The following is a 27347-nucleotide window of genomic DNA, read 5'->3' on the forward strand; positions in this document are numbered from 1 at the left end:
GGTCATAAAATTTTCAATTTTCACTTGAAGATGAATTTTGGAGTTTTTCGAAAATTTGGAAAACTCTAAAAAGTTGTTTTTTAAAATTTTCAATCAGATCACTCACAAAACTTCAAAAACAACCCAAAATTATATTCATGTCCAAACACAACTCTAATTTTCAAATTTTCACCTGAAATTTTTTTTAAAACTTTTTTTTTTGGAAATTTTACAATTCTTATGTCCAAGCCATAAAATTTCTAAGCCGACACGTGGAAAATAACAAACAAAGAAAAAAAATAAAAAGAAGATTGCAAAAGATCTACACACTTCAACTGCCGGACAAAACTCAACAATGGAAAGAGCAACACCTGAACGAAAGCCACCACACCTCCACCGCCCATCTGCTGACGTGGACGGAGGTCCCGCCGGCGAACAACTCCCCCCCTTCACTGCCGCCTCCGGCAATGTCTCTCGCTCCGGTGATCGTTCTCCACCACCGGCAACCAATTCCCACAGTTTTCGATGGTAAATGTTTTGATTGTTACACAACAACAAGCTATTGATTCAAGCGAAGAGCATTATTAAGGAAAGTGGCAAATTTTCCATTCTTTTTATTTTTTCCATTATTACTCAATTCTGTCTCAATATTACACGTATTTGTTCTACCTATTATTGTCAATTGCTATCCTTGACTGGTGAGAGGATTGCTGGTCTGCTACAGGGGCTATAGTTATTTTTCTGAAAAAAATAAAAAAAAACATTAGTTAGAACTTTTGAAAAATAAAAAGTGTATTCTGGAAATTGGCCACTGTATTTTTTTTTTAATCACCCAGAAATTTCGAGGCTAGTGGCACATGATTCCAAACTCGGGTTAATGGACCCGCCCCTCTAGCAATAGGCCACCATATTTGCTTACATTATCTTTTTATTTATTTATTATTATTTATTTATTCATGGGATTATATGGATTGTTGTTGTTGTTGTATTATTTATTTATTCAAGCCATAAACCCAGGGTATGCTGCCCTATGGTGGTGGGGGTTTGGCCATCAAAATTTAGTGGCAGGTAATCAAGCAAGCTAATATGAATTCAGAGTTTCTGGTTAACCAGCTATTCCCTCCCTTTCAATTTAGATGATATAGTCTGACTTGACATGTTCTTTTATGATATTATGGTCTCGTCTGTTGAGACGAGGGTCTTCCAGAAATAGCGTCTCTACCCCTCCGGGGTAGATGTAAGGTGTGCGTACACTCTACCCTCTCCGGACCCTACTAGTAGGATTCCACTGGGTTGTTGTTGTAGTTTGACTTGACACAAAGTTTAAGGAACAAAAAAGATAACTTTTGTAAAATATGTGGTGCTAAAAGCTTAAGGGGCAAAAATTTAATTGCTCATGATATTTGTGTAGCTATAAAAACGTGGATAGAATTGACCGTTTAAAGTTAAATTTATTTCTAAATATAGAAATGTATCTTCTTTTTAGAACAAATTAACAACCAAAGTGGTTCGTCTCAATTGAAAAGAGGAAGGTAATTATTGATTAAGCCAGTGGTTGTCAATAAAGTCAAGTCTTTATTTGTTTAATATAAAATTAACTTGGTGGTAATATGATTGCAGACACCATTTCAATCAGTCCAAGGTATGCCATCTTTCTTTGTCTTCCCACTTCTTTCTTTGACTTATTAATCTCTAATCTCCATTAAAACCAGCTAAGTGAAAGTACTATATATAACCAACTTGATTTGTAATATACTAACACCCATGTGGTATAATATTGTATTTCCCTAATTGAAGTTGTCATCTCATCCAAATAAGTCAAATCTTTAGTTCTTATTTACAATTTGCTTGGTAATTTGTTTGCACATACCATTTGAGGTATGCCTTTTTATGTCTTCTGAGATCTTTTTCTTGGTTACTGTACTGTATGTTTTGTGCTTTATCCATTTGTTGATTGTTATTCATATTAAGTTTCTTATATATTTTTCTCCTAGTATTTCTTATATTAAGTTTTAGCTTTTTGCGCTACTACAAATCTAATTTTAGGATAGATTTAATTTTCTTCCTTCTTTTTAAAATAGTACTAGGAAAAAGTATACATCAAAGTTTGCACTTCACCTCTTGAATAACAATTTCAACTTTGCCTACCTGATATAAAGAGTTCATTCGTGGAACTTTAATGTTTTCTTTATTCTATTTAGAGATATAATTTCACAAGAATTTTCAAGTAAAGTTCCTTTCCAGATTTTGATGGATTTTATAGAGATATGATGTTCCAAGTTTAGACAAGAGTGGGTTGCTCTAATGGTGAGCACCCTCCACTTCCAACCAAGAGGTTGTGAGTTCGAGTCACCCCAAGAGCAAGGTGGGGAGTTCTTGGAGGGAGGGATGCAGAGGGTCTATCGGAAATAGCCTCTCTACCCCAGGGTAGGGGTAAGGTCTGCGTACACACTACCCTCCCCAGACCCCACTGGTAGGATTATACTGGGTTGTTGTTGTTGTTGTTAATGCTCCAAATTTAGCTCTTTTGACTTGCTGCAGTATTTTCTTCATACTGCTTTTTAATATAAAAAAAAGTAAAAAAAGTAGGGTGCAATATGTGGCAAGTTTTCCTTAGTATTTCTTTCATTACAAATACATACTATTCAATCCTTTTCAATTTATGTGACACGCTTTTTTTATAAGTCCGCTCCAAAAAGAATGACATATTTTTATATTTAGCCACACAAATGTTAACTTGTTCATAACCACAAGTTTCAAAAGTCTTATAGCCACATAAATGTTAGTATGACATGTTTAAGATTATAAGTTTAAAAAATCTTTCTTTTTTCCTTAAATTCCGTGTCAAGTCAAACTATGTCGCATACATTGAAACGGAGGGGGTAGTTGCTATCGATTTACTTCAGAAAGTAGTTTTCATCTCATAGCATCTCGCTTGTTGTGGAAAATACAGTGTAGGTTTGGTCTTCAATGGGTAATGCCAGGCATGGTCAAAGAAGTTCCGTTTGGCTGGACGTTAGTTGCTCCACGAGCACTGATGTGGACCGTATGGAGAGAGAGTAATAGGAAAGCTTTTGATAGAATTGAGAAGGAATTTGTACACTTGAGGAGTAGCCTTTTGTCCCTTATTTCCTTTTGGTGCACCCACGTGATTCCTGCAGTTATAGAACATCGTTCGCGCAACACCATAGTTTTTTTTTGCATTGAGGGTGAAGGATAGATAGTTTTAAGAGATTAATAACCTGGAAATATGGGTACCAGATCTAGTAAAGACTATTGTTTCACCAATCTTTAACCAAATTCTGAGGATTAGAGATCAAAGATTGTATGCAGTGAAAAACCATGTGTAGTAACATTTGATGACGACAACAACAATAACCCAGTAAAATTCACTAGTGGGGTCTGGGAAGGGTAGTGTGTACGCAGACCTTACCCCTACCCCGAGGGAGTAGAGAAGCTGTTTCCGAAAGACCCTCGGCTCAAGAATACGAAAAGATAAAAAGACAAAAAGAGATAATATCAGTATCACTCCATAAATCATAAGAAAAGTAACAACATGGGAACAAGAAGATAGATGAAAAGCAAAAGCGATAGCCAGTAAATAGACCCGACACTATGAAAAACGAAAGAGTAGTAAGACACAACATTGCCACTCACGACAAAAACCCTATCAAACTAGCCTCACAAAGGTACGAAGAAAGTAAAAACTCAACTACCTCCTAGCCTACAACCCTAATCCTTGACCTCCACAAATTCCTATCAAGGGTCATGCCCTCGGAGATTTGAAGCCTCGTCATGTCCTGCTTAATCACCTCTCCCCAGTAGTTCTTAGGCCGCCCTCTACCTCTTCTCATGCCCTCCATAACTAGCCACTCACACCTTACCGGAGCATCTGGGCTTCTCCTCTTTACATGCCCGAACCATCTGAGTTTCGCTTTCCGCATCTTGTCATCAATGGGCGCAACACCCACCTTCACTCGAATATCATGATTCCTAATCTTGTCCATCCTAGTGTGCCCGCACATCCACCTCAACATCCTTATTTCTGTTACTTTCATCTTCTTGATATGCGAGTTCTTAACAGGCCAACACTCACCCCATACAACATGGCCGATCTAACTACTGCTTTATAAAACTTACCTTTGAGTATCGATGGCACTCTCTTGTCACACAGGACTCCAAATGCTAACCTACACTTCATCCCCCCACCCCAATACGGTGTGTGATATCCTCGTCTATCTCCCCTCCCCCCTGGATAACCGACCCAAGGTATTTGAAATTGCCTATACGTGGGACGACCTGTGATCCAAGCCTCACATCCACGCCCACTTCCCTTGGCTCAGCATTAAACTTACACTCCAGGTATTCCATCTTCGTCCTGCTCACCTTGAAACCCTTAGACTCAAGAGCCTGTTTCTAAACCTCCAGCTTCTCGTTAACATCGGCTCGCGACTCATCAATCAGAACTATGTCATCAGCGAATAACATACACCATGGCACCTCCCCTTGAATATAGTGTGTTAACGCGTCCATCACCAGGGCAAACAAGAACGGACTGAGCGCAGAACCTTAGTGTAACCCCATAACAACCGGAAAATCTTCAGAATCGTCTCCTACTGTCCTAACCCGAGTCTTAGCCCCATCATACATGTCCTTAATCGCCCTAATATAGGCAACCGACACACCTTTCCCCTCCAAGCAACTCCAGAGAACTTCTCTAGGAACCTTGTCAAACGCTTTCTTTAGGTCAATAAACATCATGTGCAGATCCTTCTTCTTTTCCCTATACTGTTCCACCAACCATCTAACAAGGTGTATAGCTTCCGTAGTAGAACGACCAGGCATGAACCCGAACTGGTTGTCTGATATTGACACCGTCCTTCTCATCCTCGCTTAAACCACCCTCTCCCAAACTTTCATGGTATGACTCAGTAATTTGATACCCCTATAGTTGTTACAACTCTGGTTATCGTCTTTGTTCTTATACAACGGCACCACTGTACTCCACCTCCAGTAATCTGACATCCTCTTCGTCCTTAAAATAACATTAAACAGCACAATCAGCCACTCCAAGCCTGCTCTACCCACACACTTCCAAAATTCAACCGGAATTTCGTCTGACCCGGACGCTCTGCCCCTACTCATCTTATGCATAACTCCCACGACCTCCTCAACATCGATGGGCCTGCAGTCCCCAAAGTCACGGTGACTCCCGGAATGCTCCAGTTCACCTAGAACAATATCCTGATCCCCTCCTTCATTCAGAAGTCTATAAAAATGTAACATTGATGACATGAACATGAAATAGACGCGATGTTTTTGAAGATACAAAAAACTCTCGATTTCTTTTTATATGATCAAGTCGTAGAATCGATTGAGATTTGAGACAGTGATGGCTGAAAATCTACCTGATGTTCTCTCTGTTTTTGCCTTCCTTTTTGCAACTTTGTTGATCATGTTATATATGAGATTGACGTCCTAAAACTTGCAGCTTTCAGGTCATAATTGGAATAGAATAGATATGGCTTATGCTAGTATTGCTTCTCTTATGAGAATGATAGAACTACTCTTGACATCCATGTCGCCAATGCAATCGCTAATTTGCGACCACAAAGAAGAATTTCTCGCTCTTCAGGGAAAAGTTAGTTCCCTGGAAGTATTTCTCAAGAATTTTGAGAAAAGCAGTGAAACTGAGAAAATGGCATATTTGGAAGCGCAGATAAAAGACGTCACAAATGCTGTGGAACACACAATTCAACTGAGACTAACAGAAGCTGTAATGGCAAATGATGAAATGCAGAAAGAAAAGGAAGATAAGAAGCTTTTTGATAGCCTAAAACAAGTAGCAGAGGAGATTGATCATGTCCAAAATGAGTCACAAAAAATTCAAGATTATAATACGGCGAGCCATTATCAAAGGAAATGGTTGCTGGAAAAACTGACACAATATGATGGCTCGTCTGATAAACCCAAAGTCATCTCGATCATCGGGACGGGGGCAATCGGTAAAACGACTTTAGCAAAAGAAGTTTACGATTATGAATCAATTCGATTTCATTATGATGTTCGTGCCTGGGTTACTGTATCTCAACAGTATAACGTAAAAGATATCCTGAAAAGCCTTCTGCATTCCACAATGCGTGACAAATTTTACACGGATGATGAGTCAGAGCTGGCAGACATGCTACGAAAAAGTTTAACAGGTCAGAGATAATTGTCATGGATGAGATGTGGAGCAGTAAAGCATGGGATGACGTGAGACATTGCTTTCCAAGTAACAACAATTGGAGTCGAATATTGTTGACTACCCGTAACAAAGAAGTAGCTTATTATGCTGGTACAGAGAATCTTTCTTTGCAGATGGACCTCATGGACCCAGATGAGAGTTGGAACCTTGCCAAAAGTATGGTGTTTGCAAAGCATTACCGTATGAGTTCGAGACTATTGGGAAGCAAATTGTAGAGTATTGCACAGGGTTACCACTAGCTATTCTCGTGATTTCTGGGCTTCTCTCCAGATCTAAAAGGACAATAGAAGATTGGGAAAATATTGCTGAAGATGTCATGTCATTTGTCACAAAAGATCCATATGAACGATATCTACATGTACTTGGGTTGAGTTACAATCACTTAACCAGTGACCTAAAAGCATGCCTTCTGTATTTTGGGATTTTTCCAGAAGACAGTGAGATTTCGGTGAAGAGTTTGGAGAGATTCTGGATGGCTGAGGGCTTCCTGAAGTCAGAAAAAGACTTGGAAAGAGAGGCTGAGAAGTGCTTACAAGATCTTATCGACAGACATCTAGTTCTTGTATGCAAGAAAAGTTTGGATGGCACAAAAATTAGATCATGCAAGGTTCATGATCTAATACATGAACTGTGCTTGAGAGAATTAGCTCAAAGCCAAGACATTTTTGTCATGAAAGACATTGTTTTTGATAAATCATATGAAGATGATGATTTGGATGAAGGTGATGATTCGGGTGGAGATGGTGATTCAGATGCAAAAGAAGCTCAAAGCCATGCTTTTTCTCCAGAATGTCATCATCTCAGTATGCATAAAATGCAGCCCTTTAAGCGATGGACTGATGATAGAATGTGTTTGGCCCTTCTTACCCCCGAACATGATCATTTGATAAGCAGGCAGATAGATGATGATGATTGCACTCTCTTGAAACGAACTCGTTCCATTTTCTCCTTTTGTCTTAATTCAACTTTTACTCTCAATTCAGAGCTTATTCATTTTAGTTTACTTAGAATCTTGGACTTGGGTACCACAGAGTTAGAAAGTTTCCCTCCACAGATACTATGTCTCATTTGGTTGAGGTACCTAGCATTGTCCGGCGTCGGCATGGATTTTTACGTTCCTCCAGAAATTTGCAGATTATGGAATTTGCAAATGCTCATTGTTAAATGGTATAATCCTAGATACATAGATACGGAGAAAATTTGGGAACTAATGCAATTAAGGCAGCTCAGACTACGTAAACTTTATTTGTCAAATCCTCCAAGGGAATCTGATGATGACGAGAGCTACTTGGCTTTTTCAAACATACATACTATTTCTGGCTTGTCTCCAAGTAGTTGCACAAAGGAGGTTATTTCAGGGATTCGGAATGTTAAGAAGTTAGTAATCTATGGACATGCCAATGACTATAAAATCTTTCGAGAATCTAGACTTTTCGACAATCTTGTCCATTTACATCAACTTGAAACATTGAAGTTTCAATTTGAGTTTGGGTGGCTGTTAGAGGACAAAATTTCAACAGTAACCATTCCAAGTGCAACAGCTTTTCCATTAACACTCAGGAAGTTAAAGCTGAAGTCAACTTTTGTAAGGTGGGAGGACTTGAACATCGTAGGTGAGTTGCCTAACCTTGAGGTGCTGAAGTTGATGTGGAACGCTTGTATTGGCGAAGAATGGTATCCAATTGAAGGAGGATTTACTCGATTGAAGCTTTTGCTAATTGAGCATTGTGATCTCAAGTACTGGAAAGCCACAGATGAAAATTTTCCTATCCTTGAGCGCCTCTTGTTTAGACATTGCAGGTCCTTGGAAGAGATACCCATTGTCTTTGCATATATTGACTCACTACAACTAATTGAGTTAACCAACTGTACAACTGAACTCGAGGCTTCTGCTGTACGAATTCAAGAAGAACAAGAAGAACTTAGAATCAAACCCGTGGATGTTCGTATCTCATTTAAGCATAACGCTAGCAGTCGTACCTGTGCAATGCGCGGTCAATATTAAAATCATTATTAAATTAACAGCATGGTTGTTACCCATTGTATTGTATCGTATTGTTACGTTAAATACGATGTTTGTTTTGATTGTTACTTAAATTTTATTGTATCGTGTCGTTAAATTCATCGTTACATAACGATGAAATGTGCCACTTTGTGTAACGACCGATTTGGTGTGGTCGCGTCATTACCTTGTCTTTTTCTCTCAATCTCACCCTTCATTATTATTAAATAATTTTATTTTATCATTTACCATACCTTTTTATATAATAATTATATCCTGTATCATAATTTTTCTTTATAATATTGCAAGTTTATTCTTCATATTGCTGGTGTGTGATATCATGAAACGAATGGCAAAGACATAATCTATCCAAACATTGTATTTATCAAACGATATAGTACAACACAATACATTACGATACGATACATTATGAAACGATACGTAACAACGACTCAAACAAGATGTAAAGGGACTTATATAGTCATTGAATAACTTTTTTATTCTATATTTTTCTTTATTCTAATATCCCATGTTTAGTAATTTTACATTGTTAATACAAATTTTTATTTAGCATATTACTTAAAATTTTTGTCTGCTCGCTTTTTGTGATATGAGAGAAGATGTATATATTTTATTAATTTTGAAATATTTTTTATTTTAAATGTTATTATGTTGTTGTCAATAATATTATCTGAATTTTAATGAATAAAATCTCTTTTAAATTAAAGGGACTTATATAATCATAGAATAACTTTTTTGTGATGTATTTTTTATTATATTATCTAATATTTAATATAATTACATTGTTAATATAAATTTTTATTAGCATAATAATTATTTAATATTTTTGTCTACAAATTTTTTATTTTTTATTTTTGCAATATAAAAAAAGATATATATTTTATTACTCTTGAATTTTTGTTTAATTTTAAATTTATCCTATTGTTTTCAATAATATTATCTGAATTTTAATGAATAAAATCTATATTAAATTAAAGAGAGTTGTATAGTCATTGAAGAACTTTTTTGTTTTGTGTTTTTTAATGGTAATTTTAATTTTTATTTTAAAATAATTTATAAATTCTAACTTGAAACTACTCTCCAATTTGAATGGATAGTTTTTTCTTTCTAATTTTTGTTTATTATAAAATATATTTATTTTATTATTTTATAGATATATAAATTCAAAAATAATAACCAATAACTAATTATTAACTACTTATTCCATGTGAATTTTTTGTAGGCTCCACTTGGCTTAAGGAAAGGGCTTTTCCCTCTCCTTTTAATAATATATAGATGACTTTATTTAGATTTTTGTATGCTACTTTCTTTTCATAATATAATAGAATACATATATTTTTATTTTTTAGTTTATTATATTATTCTCAATAATATTTTCTGAATAAATAATCTTTTTATTTTAAAAATAAAAACAAAAAATTATTTTAAAAAACAAAGAAATTTTAAATTGGCAGTTTTTTATTATATGGTAATTTTAGTTTTTTATTTTAAAATAATTTATAAACTCTAACTTGAAACTATTCTCCAATTTGAATGGACAATTTTTTTAAACAGTCCACCCATGTACATTGCATCAGAATAACCCAGTTACAACTTTGCAAATCTGTAGCCCATTAACAATACGCCAAAGTTCGAAAAATAAGCATTTTTTTCTTTTTTTTTATTCTGCAAATCTTCAAGCACAAAAATTTTGTGATTTTTTATTCTTCTTCCCCAAGTTTGTATATATTCCTATTCTAGCTACAAAAAGTTCAAATTCATATATAATGCAACTTGAAAACCTTAAATTTTCTTCTTTTCCATGTTCCAAATAGCATAGATAAAAAATAAAAATTGAAAAAGTTATTGCATGTTCATGATTTGGCAAATAAATCAACAAAAAAGTCGATTTATACATAGATAAAACATATAAAATTTTAATTTTAGATTTAACTGCACATGTGCATTACATGTATAATGATGTATAACTTTGTATAAACTTGTATATACAATATGTAATAATGTATATCAGAAAAATAAGACAAAGAAGAATAAAGAAGAAAGTGTCAAACATCCATGAATGCCTATTATACACGTATAACGTATATAATTAAAAATATAGATAATTTATACAATATTGTACGCAGATATACACACTTATACAATATTGTATAAGTGTGTATAAACACTACCTATACAAATTTACACTAGAAAACACCTTCTGTCCATCACCACATTACAGATTTCGGTGGTTGCTGGTGTTGAATTTTTCCGGCGAGTTTTTAGCATTCAAATTTGGGCTTCACCAGTTGTAAAGGATGAAACAAAAACTAAGAGAAATAAGAAAATATGAGACGAGATTGCCGGAGATGCTCTTTTAGGCAAGATCTGATAGTTTTAGGCCAGATCTGATAGTTTTTGGACTGATATGCCAAATTTTATTGCGGTTCCTTAACCTCATTTTGTCAATTAACTCAAAAATCGAAATCGAATTGACATAGAATGCGAGGATTAAAGAGCCATTGTGCACATCTGTATAGAGCACAAAAATTACTGAAATGTTACAGTATTTGTTTTTGTTTCTTCACTCGAGTGCTCAAAAGCAATTATCACGAGTATATAGAAAGAAATCCTGTAATTTTTAGGGAGAAGGAAGGAGAGATGAGTGAAGAGAGATTGAGTATGCTGAGAAAGAAGAAAGAAGAAAAGAAAAAAACCCTAGAAGTATGTCTTTAGTATTGGGCTAAAGAATGAAAAGTTTCTTTCAAATTATATGCAACATGTGCCATATCGGGTAAAGACTTCAAACCTATGCCATTTTTAGTTGGGCTGCTGGGCCAAGTGTTTAAATCCGTAATTCTTTCTTTTTTATTTCATGTCACTTTTTTTAGGTTGCCACTTGGCTTAAAGAGATGACTTTTTCCTCTTCTTTTAATAATATATAGATAGATTATATTCCGGAATGAACTTTCCATAATTGCTTATGACACACATGTATTTATTTATTATGGTTACACTCGTTTCTCATTTCCACAAGGTTATACCTCGTTTTTTAACTAATCCATCCACGCAAGCTTTCACCTCCTGTGGTGAAGCTCACGTATTAAAATATCACAAAGTTACATAGGAGCTGGTCTAGGCCATACTCCCAATCCCTAGTGAAAGATCGAACAAACTCAATCTTGTAAAATAGTTTGGAAAATAGGATACTAAACAACATAGTTCTATGATCGGAGATTCCTCCTTTATAGAATTGATCCTATCAAAAATAAACAAGGGAGAGACTCCCTTTACAAAAATTATCTACATCCTAAGGAACACCAAGAGAGTAAAAAAGAATTTCCTTAATAAACTTAAACTAGTTTGTATAATGTTCTTGCAGTTCTTTTGCTTGCTTTTATCTTTTCTAAATTTCTATTCTTGATTAATACACATAACATTTGGATGACTCTATGCTTCATTTTGATTGCGTGAAAAAAAATTGCAGATAATTAATAAAGAAGATGCCAAGTCATAGTTGTAATATAATGACCAAATAATTATTGCGATTTGCCATATTAACTTAATAAAAATGATAATTTGATTAGTAAAATAATTCAAGTAGTCATGAATGCCTTTATTTTGATGGTTGTACGTGATGTGTTTGCCTTTGAATCACCCGACCCTCCCGAGCTTAATGATGTACTCCCGCCGTTTACTTTTATTTGTCATGTTTCAATTTCCGAGAGTTAAACTACATAAACTTTGACCAACATGTTAACATGTATTCTTTTACCATATTGATATGAGAAAAATTACAAATTATATAGTATATTTTTGTATAGTTTTTCATTTTAAAATATTAAGAAAATATAATATAATTTAGCTTAAAAAATTAGTCAAATTGACTCCCGAAAAACAAAATATGACAAGTAAAATTGAATTTGTTTGAGCAAGCTCTAAATCTGCCTTTGGATGCTTGTGCCGTGTCAAACTAGTACTGACCCTTTTATGTTTCTTTCCTACAGATTCAGAGTGACATTAGCTAAGGTGTTTAACACATTACTCTCCCCAGACGCCACTTGTGAGATTTTATTGGGTGGTTATTGTTGTTGTTGTTGTTGTATATGTCGGGAAACCGAGCTGATCATCCTCAATTCTTATCTTTGATTTGTACCAGTTGTGAACATCTACCCATATTGTTACCTGGAACTCGAGTAGACTTTCCTTCAATTTTCGGGAAGCATCGAAACTCCTTAGATTCAGACCTATAGTGAATGCTTCAGCTGCCCATTTGTCCGGTATGATTGGTAGCAGCATCATTTCCTTCTGAAATCTGGTCACGAACTCATACCGCACTCCGGTACTTGATGAAGAAGAAGGATTCCAAAGCTAGACTGATGCGATGGGTCTTATTACTTCAAGAGTTTTATTTGGAGATTGTGGACCGGAAGGGTAGTGAAAACCAAGTGGCGGACCACTTGTCCCGCTTGGAGGAGGAGGGGAGGCCTCGTGATGGCCTAGAGATCAATGATTCATTTCCCGACGAACAACTCCTTTCGGTGTCGGTGAATGGTATGCCAAGATTTGCGGATGTTGATAATTTCCTTGTGACTGGTATAGTCCCGTGTGAACTCTCTTCTAACAAAAGGAAGAAGCTCAAACGGGATAGTTTGGATTTCTATTGGGATGAGCCGTACTTGTTCAAGATTTGCACGGAAGGTGTGATCCGAAGGTGTGTCCCGGAGGAGGAGCGATTGAGTATCTTAGAGGCTTGCCATTCCTCACCCTATGATGGTCATCATGGTGGGGTGAGGACCGTCTCGAAAGTTCTTAGTTGTGGGTTTTATTGGCCAGCGTTGTTCAAAGATGCGGGTGATTTTGTGAAGAGATGCGACGAATGTCAAAGAGCGGGTGGAATTTCGAAGAAAGATGAGATGCCTCTTAATACCATTCTTGAGGTTGATATCTTTGAAGTATGGGGCATTGATTTTATGGGCCCATTTGTTAGCTCGTGTGGGAACACATACATTCTTGTGGCGGTTGACTATGTTTTAAAGTGGGTTGAAGTCGTGGCTTTACCGAACAATGAGGCCCGTAGTGTTGTTGCATTTCTCAAGAAGAGCATTTTTACAAGGTTTGGCACTCCTCGTGCTATTATAAGTGATGGGGGTCTCATTTTTGTAATAGAGCTTTTGATACCTTACTTGCAAAATATGGTGTCAATCACAAAGTTTCTACTCCCTATCATCCTCAAGCAAGTGGTCAAGGAAAAGTCTCTAACAGGGAAATCAAGAGTATATTGTCAAAGACGGTCAATGCAAATAGGACCGATTGGTCAAAGAAGTTGGATGACGCTCTATGGGCTTATAGGACTGCTTACAAGACTCCGATTGGTATGTCTCCGTATCGGTTGGTGTTTGGGAAAGCTTTCCATCTACCGGTTGAGTTAGAGCACAAGGCCATGTGGGCTTTGAGGAAGCTAAATCTTGAATGGGATGTTGCAGCCAATCTTCGTGTGGAGCAGCTCAATGAACTTGATGAATTCCGATTCCATGCTTACTCCAGTTCGTCATTGTACAAGGAAAAGATGAAGTACCTTCATGATAAATATGCTTGTAGAAAGGAGTTCAAAGTGGGTGATTTGGTTCTCTTGTTCAATTCTCGGTTACGTCTATTTCCGGGAAAGCTTAAGTCAAAATAGAGTGGACCCTTTGAAGTGGTGCTTGTGACTCCATTTGGTGCACTTGATTTTAAAAAAAATGGAGAGGTCTTCAGAGTTAATGGGAACCTGGTCAAGCACTATCTTGGCAAGATTGATGACAGCCACGTGGTGGCACTTCTTCATCTCAAGTGAATTGATGGTAACATGCGTCGTGTCGCGACGTTAAATCAGGCGCTTCTTGGGAGGCAACCCATGTGTCTTTCTTCTTGTTTTTCTTTGATTTTTATTGTACTGTAGGATTTATTTTTGGATTGACTGGTTGTGAGATGCTGTAGGTTTGTGTTGATGCAGTGCAGGAACAAGTTAAAAAATGTTCACTCTCTGAAGTTGGCAATGCGGACTGCACTCATTTTGTGCGGCTGCAAAGGCCTTTATGCGGGGGCAAGAAATCAATGCGGACCGCAGAAGTGATTTGACAAAAGTAGGGAGTCTCTAAAATTTTCCACCGCGGACGCATTGCATTTTGTGCGGTCCGCAGTGGTCCACTGCGGCCGCATCGCATTTTGTGCGGTCCGCAACGGTCAACTTGTCAATGCCTCATGGTCTTGAGCACTGCGGACCGCGGTGCCATTTTGTGCGGTCCGTGGTGGGTAGGTGAGCTGGGGGCCAAGTCTTTTTTCTATAAACAGGACCTGAGGCCCTACGTTTAAACTTTTCGATCCTTTTCATCTTAGAAGCACAAAATTACTGTTCATCTCTCTAATCTGCACGCAATTAACTGCTAAGGTTCATTAATTATCCCTGCATCTCATTTCTGGTAACTTTAATTCCTTCTCATTTGTTATTTTCTTTTAATTTTTGTTTTTCTCAGTTCTTCCTCCTTCCCTTCCCTTTTTTTTTTCAATTTTGTAGCATAGGTTAGTTAAATTCTATTTTGCTTAGGACTAATTAGTTAAAACACTGAGGCAACACCTAGGGTATCATCAATAGGTAATAATTTGGACTAAAATTGGACAAAACTTGAACCCTAGGTTGGTGTTGCTGCAGGGCACTCAGTGCGGACCGCGGTGCCCCTGTGCGGTCTGCAATGCCATTTTGTGCGGACCGCAATGAACTATGTTCTGAATACTAACAGTTGAGGACAGCGACCGCAATGGATTTTGTGCATTCCGCGGTGCCTCAATGCGGACCGCAATGCCTTTTTGTGCGGTCCGCGGTGCATAGATTCAGAGAGTGATAGTTTGAACCCCACCTCTGTGCGGACCGCAATGGATTTTGTACGGTCCGCGGTAGCCTCTTTGCAGCCTCACCTCATTTTGTGCGGTCCGCACTCTGCAACATTAAACTATCTGCAACAAATTTTTCTGCAACTTTGCATTGCATTACTTCTACTGATACTAACAAAGCATACCTGAATGTTGTTTGCAGGCAATGTTAAAATCTCGAGGCAAAGGTGGTAAACAATCAGGAAGAGGAGAATCCTCCCGGGCTAAAGAAAAGGGAATGATAAGATTGACCCCGCAAGTCCGACAAAACATAAAGAACACAAGGAAGATCATAAAGGCTGCTGACAGAGCCATTGACCAATCAGGAAGCGAATATGAGCCTTCTCGGGATATATCATCAGACTCTGTGCCAGAGTACATTGCTGACTGGCTGGAGAGACACAGGTTGAGAGATACACCTCCAGCTTCCCCCACTGCCCAAGCATCAGTGCGTATATCTTCTGAGTCGTCTGAGAGCTCAGCTACTAACAGTGGAAATGAATACTCCACCTCTCCTACAGCTTCATTATCCGGAGAGGTTCCAATAGCAGAAGAAGGGAAAGAAGTAGAAGGGGGTGAGCCTCAGGTAGGAGGGGTAGAGAGAACAAGAAATTCGAAAGTCTGGCAGGACCGGTTCGTGAGTGAGGTTGCCTACCACAAGTTCAGAGAGTGGTGGCCCGAGAAGAGATTGATACCTGAGCGAAAAATCATCACCTAGGACCTTTTGCCTCACAACCCCAATATGTTGAAGCAATTCAGAGATAGAGCTGGATGGGATTACTTCATAGACCAGGTGGGGGACGCCAATGAGCATTTGGTGAAAGAGTTCTACACCAATGTGGACCACATCAAAAAGGGTACCACAGTCACCAAAGTGCGGAACTTGAAAGTGAAATTCGATGGCAAGTTCATAAATGACTACCTGGGCTTCATGGAGGAGGATGAGTCCTTGTACCTGGAAAAGATGAAATTGGGTGAAGAAGCTTGTCCTTGGTTGGCGGAGTACTTGGCAATCCCAGGTACCACCCCCGAGTGGTTGATTGCGGGAGTGAAGATATTGAGGAGGACTTTGAATTTTGAGGCCAAGGGGTGGGAGACATTCATGTGCAGCAGGCTAGACCCCACCACCCACGACAACTCACTCCCTATTCACCGGGCGATTTTGGTAGCATCCATCATGGCAGGGTGCCCGATTAACGTTGGGAATGTGATGTCCCGGGTTATTACACGGGTAGTGAACAAGGGTGACAGATCTTACCCTTTCCCCGAATTCCTGACGATGTACCTGGAAGACTTAAATGTGGAGAAGCGCAAATTTGATGTGAAAGTGAAGGCAAAGGCACCTTTCTCATGGTACAGCCTACAGGGTGATGACAACCCTAAGGGCAAGCACTCCAAGGGCAAAGCCACTACTTCAACTGGCCAGTCTGAAGAGCCAGTAGTGGTAGTGGCTCCTACTCAGCCTCCTTCCACTGTAGCAAACATGGCCCTAGGTCCATCCACTTTTACAGCTCTAGAGATACCCTCCACCGCTGCATACCCATTGACTGCCCACCGTCTGAGCCAAGCCCTCACCAGCATCAACAACTGGATGAAGACAGCTACTTCTAAGCTGTCTGTACTATCTACTACGATGGCAGCCCAGTCAGCACCTCCTCCTCCACAGGTCCCACAGTCCATTGAGGACACTCTCAAGATCTTCTGGACAACCAGAAAAAGATCCTAGAGAACCAGAAAGTGCTTACAGACGCTGTTGCTTCACATGGGAAGGCACTAAAGGAGCTTGCAAAGGAGGCGAAGAAAATAAGGAAGACTCGGGCTTCAAAAGAGTTGGTGAAGGAGCTACGGGTCGAGGTTGAGTGGTTGAAGGCGGATCACCTGCCTTTAGATTTGCTATTGCATGACCCAGCACCAACAGCCTAGCCCTAGCCAGAGCAGGAGTCTGAGAGGCCACCCAATAGAAAGAGGATGATTCCCCGTTCTGATGATGCAGTTATAGAGTTGGCGGAACCGCAGCACGGTTCCTCCAGCCAGCCCCAGGATTCAGCCTAGGAGCCAGTCCAGGCCCAGATCCCAGCAGAGCCATAGGTCACAGGGAGCCAGTCACAGGTTCCCGAGCAGATAGAGGACCTAGGGACCCAGACTCAGGATCCCATGCAGACGGATGACCCATAGGGAGTTTCTTTTTCCTCTTATCTATTTTTGTGCATATTTCGGTAGTTGGCATTGAGGACAATGCCAGCTTTTATTTGAGGGGTTAGCCCTATTCTTTTACATATTCATATTACTTACCGCATTTGTTTTCCTTTCTTAGCTTCTTATTTATGTTCGTAGCTTCTTGTTTTGAGTTTTTGCAATAAGCCTTTGGTTTTCTTATTGCCACGGTTCTTTCCAAAGGTGGAATTTGTGTGAACCGGATGGCTCTTCCCGATGATGGATGGCATGACAACCTTCTTAAGGGTTTGAGTCTATTTTTCTTTTTGCTTTTTAGTAGTTAGTTGGTAAGGGTTCCTCAAGCAAAGCTTCGCTTAGGCCTAACACATTTGCCTTTGATCCTATGGTAAAAAACAAATCGTTGTGTATAGGATGGTGAAAGTTGTGACCTTGAGACTCTTGTGTTGGCCGATAATCATCAAGTGGTTTTTCGGGACCATTGTGTGCTCAAATCTTATCTAAGGTTGTTGTGGGCCCCCGATTCTACGTCTTTAGCAATCCCATAGCTTGTGTGGTGAGAAGTTGAATTGCAAGTCCAAGTCCCGGGCCATTGGTCTAGAACTTGCCCTGAATGTTTGCCTAGGCAAAATCCTAAGTGTAATTTGACTTGAGATATGATTATAGGCTCTCCTTGATCCGAATGGTATCTTGAACACTTCCATAGCCTACCAATGATAAAATCCCTAGTCAACCCTTTTGAGCCTTAGACCTTTTTCCTTCAAGAACCACGATACAAGCCTTTACCCGTTCTAAAGATACCCTCTCTTGGCACCCGATCTTTCCTTAGCACATGACAAAAGTATAAGTTTGGGGGCAGAGACGAGGAGTGCAACAAAGTGGTAAAAAGGTACAAAATGAAGAAAAGGAAAGGCAATGAAAAAGAAAGAAAAGCAAAAAGACAAAAAGAATGTTCAATGTAGAAAAGAATGAAGGGATTCAATAAAAGAAAAGAATGAAAGGTGTGGAAAGTTGAGAAAGGAGAAAAGATTTGAAATAAACAAGAAAGAGTGATAGTGTGTCTCTCTAACCCCTTAAAAAGAAGTGAAATGACTTAAGAAGTCAAGTGAATGCGTGCCAAAATGAAGCAAAAGAAGTGCCAAAGGGAAGATGGAACCTACCTAGACCAAACATTTCCTACCCTGAACCAAAAGCCTTCACAATGTTTCCACAAAATCCCTATATGATCTTGAGTTGAATGAAGCTTATATTAGTGGTGACTCACATAAGGGTCAAGCATATGGTACTTAGAGCCGGACTTGTGACTTTTCCTTGAGAGAGATGAGTGTATTTTCATTAACCTCGTTCTGAGTGCTTCTATCCTAAAGGTGAGGTTTGCTTAGGGAGAGTTGAGGATGTGTGAGTTTGGGTTCCACAATGACCAAAGTAATAGAAAGAGTTTCTTTGATGTGTTGAGTCAACTTTTGATGCTCTTGTGTCGTAGTAAATCCATGGTGTTTAAAAGAGTGAATATTGTTAATGATTCATGTGAATTGAGGGCAATTGTTTGTCCCAATTGATGCTAGATGAGGTCACTTTAGGACAGCTGAATTTTCTTGGATTTACTCTTAAGGGGTGGGCCTTATTTTGTTTGCTTGAGGACAAGCAAAAGCTTAAGTTGGGGAGGAGTTGATAACTAGGGATTATGATGCATTTTACACTCCTTCTTGCTTAAGTTTTGATTAGAAATGTGTAAAAAATAGTCCCAAAGGCTCACATGTTATACTTGATTGCAGGGTTTGAACAACAAGGTGACAATTCGTCAAAACCAGCTCAAAAGTGAGTGAAACATGCACAAGTACCAAGAACAAGGCCAAGCTCAGTATAATAGGACTAGTGCGGCCACACACCATTCTGTGCGGTCCGCAAAGAAGAGGTTCAGAGAGTATGCATTTCAGGCAGCCAAGCAATGCGGCCGCAAAGTATTTTGTGGCCACATTAACTTAAGTGCGGCCGCACTCGACCTTGTGCGGTCCGCAAAGCCCAAGTTCAGAGAGTTGCCAAGTTGAAGGAATATCTCCAATGCGGTCCGCGGTCCACTTTGTGCGGACCGCAACAGAAGCCACCGCGGTCCGCGGTGCATTTTGTGCGGTCCGCGGTGGCCAAGTTCAGAAAAGCAGATGTTTTAGCCAAGAGCCTTAGTACGGCCGCACTCGATTTTGTGCGGTCCGCACTAGCCCTGCAGGGGTATTTTTGTCCAGAATTTTTGGCTTTGTATAAATAGCTTCTTTTCCCATTTTTAGGTCATTAGTTGTATTTTAGACCGAAACTGCGCTCGTGAACAATTCTCTTTTACCACTTTGAGTAATTTTAGCTTAGTTTCATCATTGAATCTTCATGTTTTATCTAGTAATTAAATATTATGGGTTTTTCTTCATCTATTTCTTTATTTTCATCTATTATCATGAGTAGCTAGACCCATTAGCTAGGGTTGTGGCTCAACCCTAGTGTGGGTAATTGATGGGTCTTGTGTTTTAAGGCTTGAATGTCTATGGGTGTTTGATATTTGGACTAATTTCTGGTTTAATTGTTGAATTAGTGGTTGCGAACACTAGTTTATTCTTAGTTGACTTTGGCTCTTCTTGAGAAAGAGAGCCTAAGTCTATGAAATTGGTCCAACAAGGAATTGGGGCGTATTCAAGAGATTGATAGCCCCAATTAAAGGGTTAAACCTAGAGATAGTAATACTCAACTTGAACCTCTATTGCTTGCACAAATTATCATACCCAATTGGTCTTGAGAAAGTCAATTAGGGCAAAATCACTCGAACCACCGAGAGGTGTAGAGTGAGTAGAATCGTGCAATGGTTATATCATACTCCCCAAATATGACAATCTAGCCTTAGATTCGAGAATCCGTCAATTATCCACCTAGGAGAAAGTCACTCCCCTAGTGCCTTTTACCTATTTAGACAACCCTCAATAGTTTACTCTTAGCTTAACTTAGTGATATTTTATACGTCAATACCACACAAGAGGGGGGGTGATTTGTGTGGTACCCAATTTTTTGCTCTAGAAGAACCTGGTTCTTCTAGTTGTACTAACTCTACTGTTTGCGGAATAATAAGTACATAAAGTAAGGAACACAGAGATTTTTACGTGAAAAACACCTGGCTTAAAAGCTGAAAAAACCATGACCTACTACTCAGTAGGATTTTCCCAAACTTCCACTAAAATCACTGAGCCAAAACAGTATTTACAAAACTCTTGTAAACCTAAGGATTAAACTCTAATCCCATTGTGGCACACAGCCTCAACTGTTGCGACAACTTCAAGTTAACTCTAACTTGAATACTCAAAGTACCTAATATAATTGCTTCTATGAAAGCTAAAAGGTACAAGTTTAAATCACCTACTACAATTGACTAGAATAAAAGAAATACACAATGGAATTGGTTCTTCTATCTTGTCCAAGTAGCTTCAGGAATGCACACTCAAATCTCATATAAATTGCTTGCAAAATCGCCTCGCTCTTTTTCTCTCAATTTAGTTTAACTTCTACATTTGTGCAATGCCTGTAAAAGAGAACAATCACTGTTATTTAATGAGTTAGTAATTAGAGTTTGATTGAGACTCAATTGTTGATCTTCCATCGAAGTTGAGTCCTTGAACACCACAAACTCCAACACTATCTTTTATCCGGATTATGTTCTCTTCATATAAGGAGACTTTCTCTCCTTATCCAATATGAAACCTTTTCGATCAGATCAGGAGATATTGCTGCTAGATTGATAACTAGGGATTTTGCCATGTTTTATACTCCTTCTTGCTTACACTTTGGTTATAAAATGTTACAAAATAATCCCAAAAGGCTCATAAGTGTGCTTGATTGCAGGTTTGATCGACAAAGTGACGAAATGTCAAAGATCGGATCAAAAAGGAGTGAAACCTGCTCAAGTATCAAAGACCAAGAAAGCTAAGGGAAGAAGGGCCTAGTGCGGACCGCGCAAAGTGGAATGCGGCCGCACTAGGTGGTTCAGAGAGTTGGTAAAATCAGGCTAGAGGCAACGCGGCCGCGGTCCATATCTCGCGGTCCGCGGTCAGGGTTTCGCGGCCGCACTACTCTTTTGTGCGGTCCGCGGTCAAGAGATTCAGAGAACTACAATTTTGCCAAGACAATGCCATGCGGTCCGCGGTCGTTATTGTGCGGACCGCGCCAACTCCCTCCGTGGTCGCGGTCCATTCTACGCGGTCCGCGGAGTCCAAGTTCAGAGAAGCCAAAGTTGAAGTCAAGGAGCCAGTGCGGCCGCGGTCCATTTAGTGCGGCCCGCACTGACCCCGCAGGGGTATTTTTGTTCAGTTTTTCCAGCTTAGTATAAATAGAACATTTTACCATTTTTAGGTCAATCTGTATCTTGAGAACACAGTTGCGCTCGTGAGAACAACTTTTGTAGCCATTTTTGGCATCTTAGCTTTAAATTAACAATAGATTCTTGCAATTTAATTTAGTATTTAGTTATTATGTCTTGTTCTTCATCTATTTCTTCATTTTCTCCTTCAAGCATGTGTAGCTAAACCCATTAGCTAGGGTTGTGGCTCAACCCTAGTGTAGGTAATTGATGGGTGTTGCCATCTAGGGTTAGATTGACTATGGGTGTTTGCTATTTGGGTTGATTTNGTCGTTCTACCTTGCATCCAGGTCGGGTTCGATGGCCCCGACTTGCTCCGGACCGGATCCTACCCGGTCGGGCTCAAGCAAAAAGGGGTATCACCCAATACAAATTCCTCGAGCCTACGAAATCGAGGCATACCTGATTTCGACCGTATACAAGTTTTATGATTCAACCTTTTTTAATACACATGATAAATTTATTTTTAAAAACAGATTTATCTTTTACTTGTAAGAGAATTTTAAAAAAAATATTTTCTTAATTTCAGCAATTATAAATTAATGACCCATTTCCCTAGGCGATTTCGTTAAATTCGCTGGCATAATTGATGAGCCTTTTCCCTTCTGTTAAAGTGGGGCATGTGACAGCGTAAGTTGGCAAACCAGATCCCTATGTGGAAAATTAAAAAAATTCACTCAATATTGTTTGTGTAGGATTAGGATTGCCTAATTGTAATCGAATCTCAAAATTAGCTTATTGGGTTATTAATATCGGGTTATATTGCGGCCAAACGCACACACAAGTATACGCGGTCGCCAAGTAATAAAGTAACTAAAAGTTGGATGTCGATCCCACGAGGACTTGTGATTAACTATTAACTAAATTAGACTATTCTAATTATCTAAACAAGAATTAAACCTAGAAATATTTGATTCTAAACTAATTAAAATAAATAAAAACAAATAATGAACTTTGGACAGTGAAAGAGCATATTTTTATGATATCAATGTAATGAAAACGATCTAGGGTTATGGGCTATCTAACATTCCTATTCTATTCTTCAATTGAATTGACTAACCAATTTATCTAGTTTATTGGTTGACAGGGTTAATATTGCTCATAAGAATCTGTCGAGTTCTTACTCGCCTATTCAAGCTAACCTAACTCCTATATGTCTATGGAATTAGAATCAACAAGAACGCATTTATAATTCCTGTAAATCAACCAAGCAAGGCAATTAGGTATATGCCTATCCTAACCGCGAATCCGTTCCCCGAGGCCCAGGTTCAAGAACTTGCTCTACTCAATCCTATATGCAATCTAGAATTCCCACTTTCGAGTTCAACTCTAGATTCGTAGATAGTATTCAATTGGTGATCAAGCAATCAAATAATTAAGTGCAGGATTGAATAAATAAACCAATATGATAAACTAAGAAATAAAAATCAATATCCGAATAACAATAGTCATGAAAGAACCACAACCCTAGAACGTGAAGCTTAGCTCCACATAGACATGGTAGCAAAATAACAAATCATACAAAGAAACATAAAAAGACTAAGTTGGTGGAAGAAAAGATGAAACCCGGCCTCCACGGCGGCTCTGTGCTCTTCCTTCGTCAAAAATTGCTCTAAAAAACGTTCTCCTATGTATATATACCAAGTAGGGTTAGGCCCAAACAATTATAACTTCTCCAATATGAAAAAGGACACTTTTCCCGGGCTTAACTAGCGCTGCAGCGCATCTGGGCGCGCTAATTGGCTGACTTTCTGTTTCTGGGCGCGCTAAAACTAGCGCGGCCGCGCATCTGGGCGCGCACTTTTCACCCTGTTTCATTCCGAATTTGAAAAAACGTAAAACATGAAAGTTGTAGCCCTTTGAGTAGCTTTCCAACCATATATTGTGGAGCCAAAATGGAGTTCTGAGCGAAAAGTTATGTCTATTTTACTAGAAAGTGCGCAATCTGCCTACTAGAGTCTTCGTTCGCTCTAACCATCATCCGTTGACCCCCAAACGCGATCCCGGCTTAATTCCTTGAACTTTTAATCAAACTTTAAAGCTACAAATCATTTGAATTCATTCAATAACATCCACATAGCTCGGAATCACTCCTACAAGGCATAAAACATACAGTTAGAGTAAAACAGTAGCGATTAAAGCGCAAACTCAACTAAAGTGCTGTAAATTAGAGTGTAATAATCGACTAAAATACGCAATTATAGCCTATCATCAACACCCCACACTTAAACGTTGCTCGTCCTCGAGTCAACCAAAAATTTACTCTATCTATGAGCACTTAACATATTTGAAGCACACTACACCAATGATTATGGTTGATAGCAACAATTAAGCTCTAGCATATGCAATCATCATACACTTCCCTTTACTTATGTCATTCTTCAAAAATATTCAAACAAAGACAATATGCTCACAACAATCTTAGCCTCAAAAACCGACTCAATGTCACAATGCACTCATGGCTTGAACACCCAACATCCTAGAAAAGTCTAATAATGTTACCTATCCTTCGTGAAACCATGTGCCCTCACAACCAAGGCAAGAGAGTAAGTTGAATCCACACATTCGAATCTCATGATCAAATATATTTTAAGGACTCATATATATCAAAATATCGCTCACCCTCACAAAAGAAGTCACATGCATGCACTTGGTACCATAAGCTTGCCCTTAATGTAAATCTCTACTAATGTAGGCTCACTCGATCTAAAATCAATTAGGACTTTTTCATGGTTGTAATGTGGGCTAAGGGACGGGTAGGATATATTTAGGAATAGTGATTCACCCTCCTAAGCACTTTAACACATCACATAATCACTTTGAGCGCAAATTCTTCAATCACCACTTCAGTTTCACAACTAAAATCACTCCCAACAATGTTCCCTCTTTCTTTAAGCACTACTTTAATTTATACCCCACTAGCAAGAACAAGACATCAATTTATTCACCTATATTTTCCTTCTTCTTCTTTTTTTTTTCCAGATTTTTTTTCCTTTTTTCTTTTCAATTTCCGCTAGTGGTGTATTATTTTACAAAACAAGTGCACCTTTCTTCCTTTTATTGGTTCCACTCAAAAGCCACCCCACACTTAGTTCCTTCTTACTTCTTTTAGCGCTCATCTCACAATTAAAGTGCTTTAAGAGGAAAAGGGATCAAAACAATATCAATTAAGAATAAAAAGGGTATAGGCTTGTAATGTGGGTGCCAAATAAAAGTCATAGGCTCAAAAGGGCTAACTAGGGATAGATTTTATTTGTGATAAGCAATAAAGCTCAAAAAAATCAAAGAAAGCCTAAAGTCACTTTTCAAACCGAACATCACCTAAAATTTCGCTTCAACTCACATACCGGGCAAGTTCTAGACACAAGTACAATACATAGACTATACAAAAACCTCACCACACATGGCACATGACTCACTAAGAACAGTCTCATTCCGACTCTCAAACAAATGCAAATATTCACGGAGCCACGAGATATTAAGCATTAAGCACAAAGTGAACATAAGTCAAGAAAATGAGACATAGGCGTCACAAGACATGCTATCCAACATATAAGGCATCATCAATAATTTCAAATCATAGGGAAGATACTACACATGCGAAAGCCTAAATATGCTACTATCAAACAAGTCAAGGGCGCCTAGGTTCATCATTCTTCTTCCATTTATTCCCTAAACTACTCTAAAAGAAAAAAAAACTACCCGGTTCAAACTACATCCCATGGAAAAGAACTGAGGCGCAAAGAAAAACCACGGGGGATTATTACTACCAAAAGAAAATAAAAGACATATTTTTGAATTTTTTGTTTAGACTTTAATCCCTCAAGAAAACTGTCTAGGAGATCCATCGTCGGGAAAAGTCCAAATCTTTCAAAAAAAAATTCGTTTTTTAGTTTTTTTTTTTTTTAAATAAATTACTACACTAAGAACGAGTACTATAACTAAGCTAACATAGCACAGAAAATCACCCAGACAATCTCCTCACCCCACACTTAAAATTGTGCAATGTCCTCAATGCACACTAAAAATAACAAGAGGGTAAAAGACACTCCCTGGTAGGCCACAGGCCGAAGAATTAGCAGCTCACGGGATACTCAGACTTCTCCCTGGTATGATCCCTTGTGCAGGTACCTCACACTTAGTTTCAACCACCTGCTCGCTTTTGCCCATGCCTCTTGGCTTTGATTCCATGCTCGTACTCCTACAAAACACAAAAATAATACTACAAAAAAAATAATACAATAAAAAAATGTAACACAATAAAATATAAAAAAAAGTAAACAAAAAACAAAAGAAAAAAAAATGGAATTGGGTTGCCTCCCAACAAGCGCTTGATTTAACGTCGCGGCACGACGCCAACACTTTCATCACTTTTCCTTCCACTTTGAGGATATAAATTGCGCCCCCAATTTGCATCAAATTTTCTGTCACGTTCATGGGGCGGCTGTGTAAAAATAAAGAACCCAAGTAGTAGGTATCGCATCTTGCACTTCTTGGCCTTTAAGTGAGGAATGTCATTTTGTCTCCTTGGTGTGGCAAATTTCAGAATATAAACACTTTGTTCCTCATCTATTGACTCCTCCATATGCTCGAATGGATCAATTTCCATGTCACCAACCAAACATAATATTGAAAAGTTTTTAGAATGAGGTCCAATACGCTCCAACTCCAAAATTGCATTATTTTTGACATCCTCAATTTTGCACTCTTCGTCAACCTTGGCATCATTAATAATATTTTGGTCGAATAGTTGGAATTCCTCTTTCCGCTCCACAAGCTGGCCAGTATCCACAAAAATTGGTTGTAGGGCATCAGACGCCTCAACCTTTTTATTCAATTGAGCATGCAAGTCATGGATATCTGAGCCAAATTGGTCTATCTCTTGCCCGAGCTCAGTTCTTGCTTCTATTAGTTGTTCTGTCATATTTGAAAGACCATCACGGAGAAACTCATGAGATTTTATAAGTTGAGCTTGTTCCTCTAGCCAAGATTGGCTCACTATATCTGCTTCTTCAAAATTATTTTCTGGTGGGAGCTCGCTCTCTTCAGCCACTTCCTCCGCCTCGGCCTTCATTCTCATGATTGCTGCACTAATTCTTTGTGCAGCCTTTCGATTTTCATCTTGTAGCTCGACTACTTGCCTCAGAATATCCCTAAAATATGTATCACGTTCCATATCCTGTACTTCATTGCTCCTATCAAACTCATAAACATTATTAGAAACATCATAATAAGAGCTCTGAGAAGGATAATAAGAATTAGGACAACAATCCCAATGGCCACCTTGACCACCACAGATATTACAAATATTCCATCCATAAGATTGAGATTCACAATTTTGCCACAAGTGTGGTCCTCCATAATATGGACAAGGATCACCATAATAAGAATAATCAATATTCGACCAATTATCATTCCAAGATGCCATATCAACAAAGATAATAAAATATTAAATTAAGTTAAAAATAAAAAAATAAAAACTTGAATAGGGAAAAAGTAAAAATCCAATCTAGTAGAATAGTTAATTTCTAAGTCCCCGGCAACGGCGCCAAAAACTTGTTGCGGCCAAACGCACACGCAAGCGCACGCGGTCGTCAAGTAACAAAGTGACTAAAAGTCGGATGTCGATCCCACGAGGACTTGTGATTAAC

The 27347-nt window shown here is 38.6% G+C and overlaps 1 pseudogene; it reads left to right on the top strand.

The window, feature by feature from the left end:
* LOC109226490 lies at nt 268–8433 on the top strand (annotated as a pseudogene).

Source organism: Nicotiana attenuata, chromosome 6 (assembly GCF_001879085.1).
Source record: "Nicotiana attenuata strain UT chromosome 6, NIATTr2, whole genome shotgun sequence".
Lineage (NCBI taxonomy): Eukaryota > Viridiplantae > Streptophyta > Magnoliopsida > Solanales > Solanaceae > Nicotiana > Nicotiana attenuata.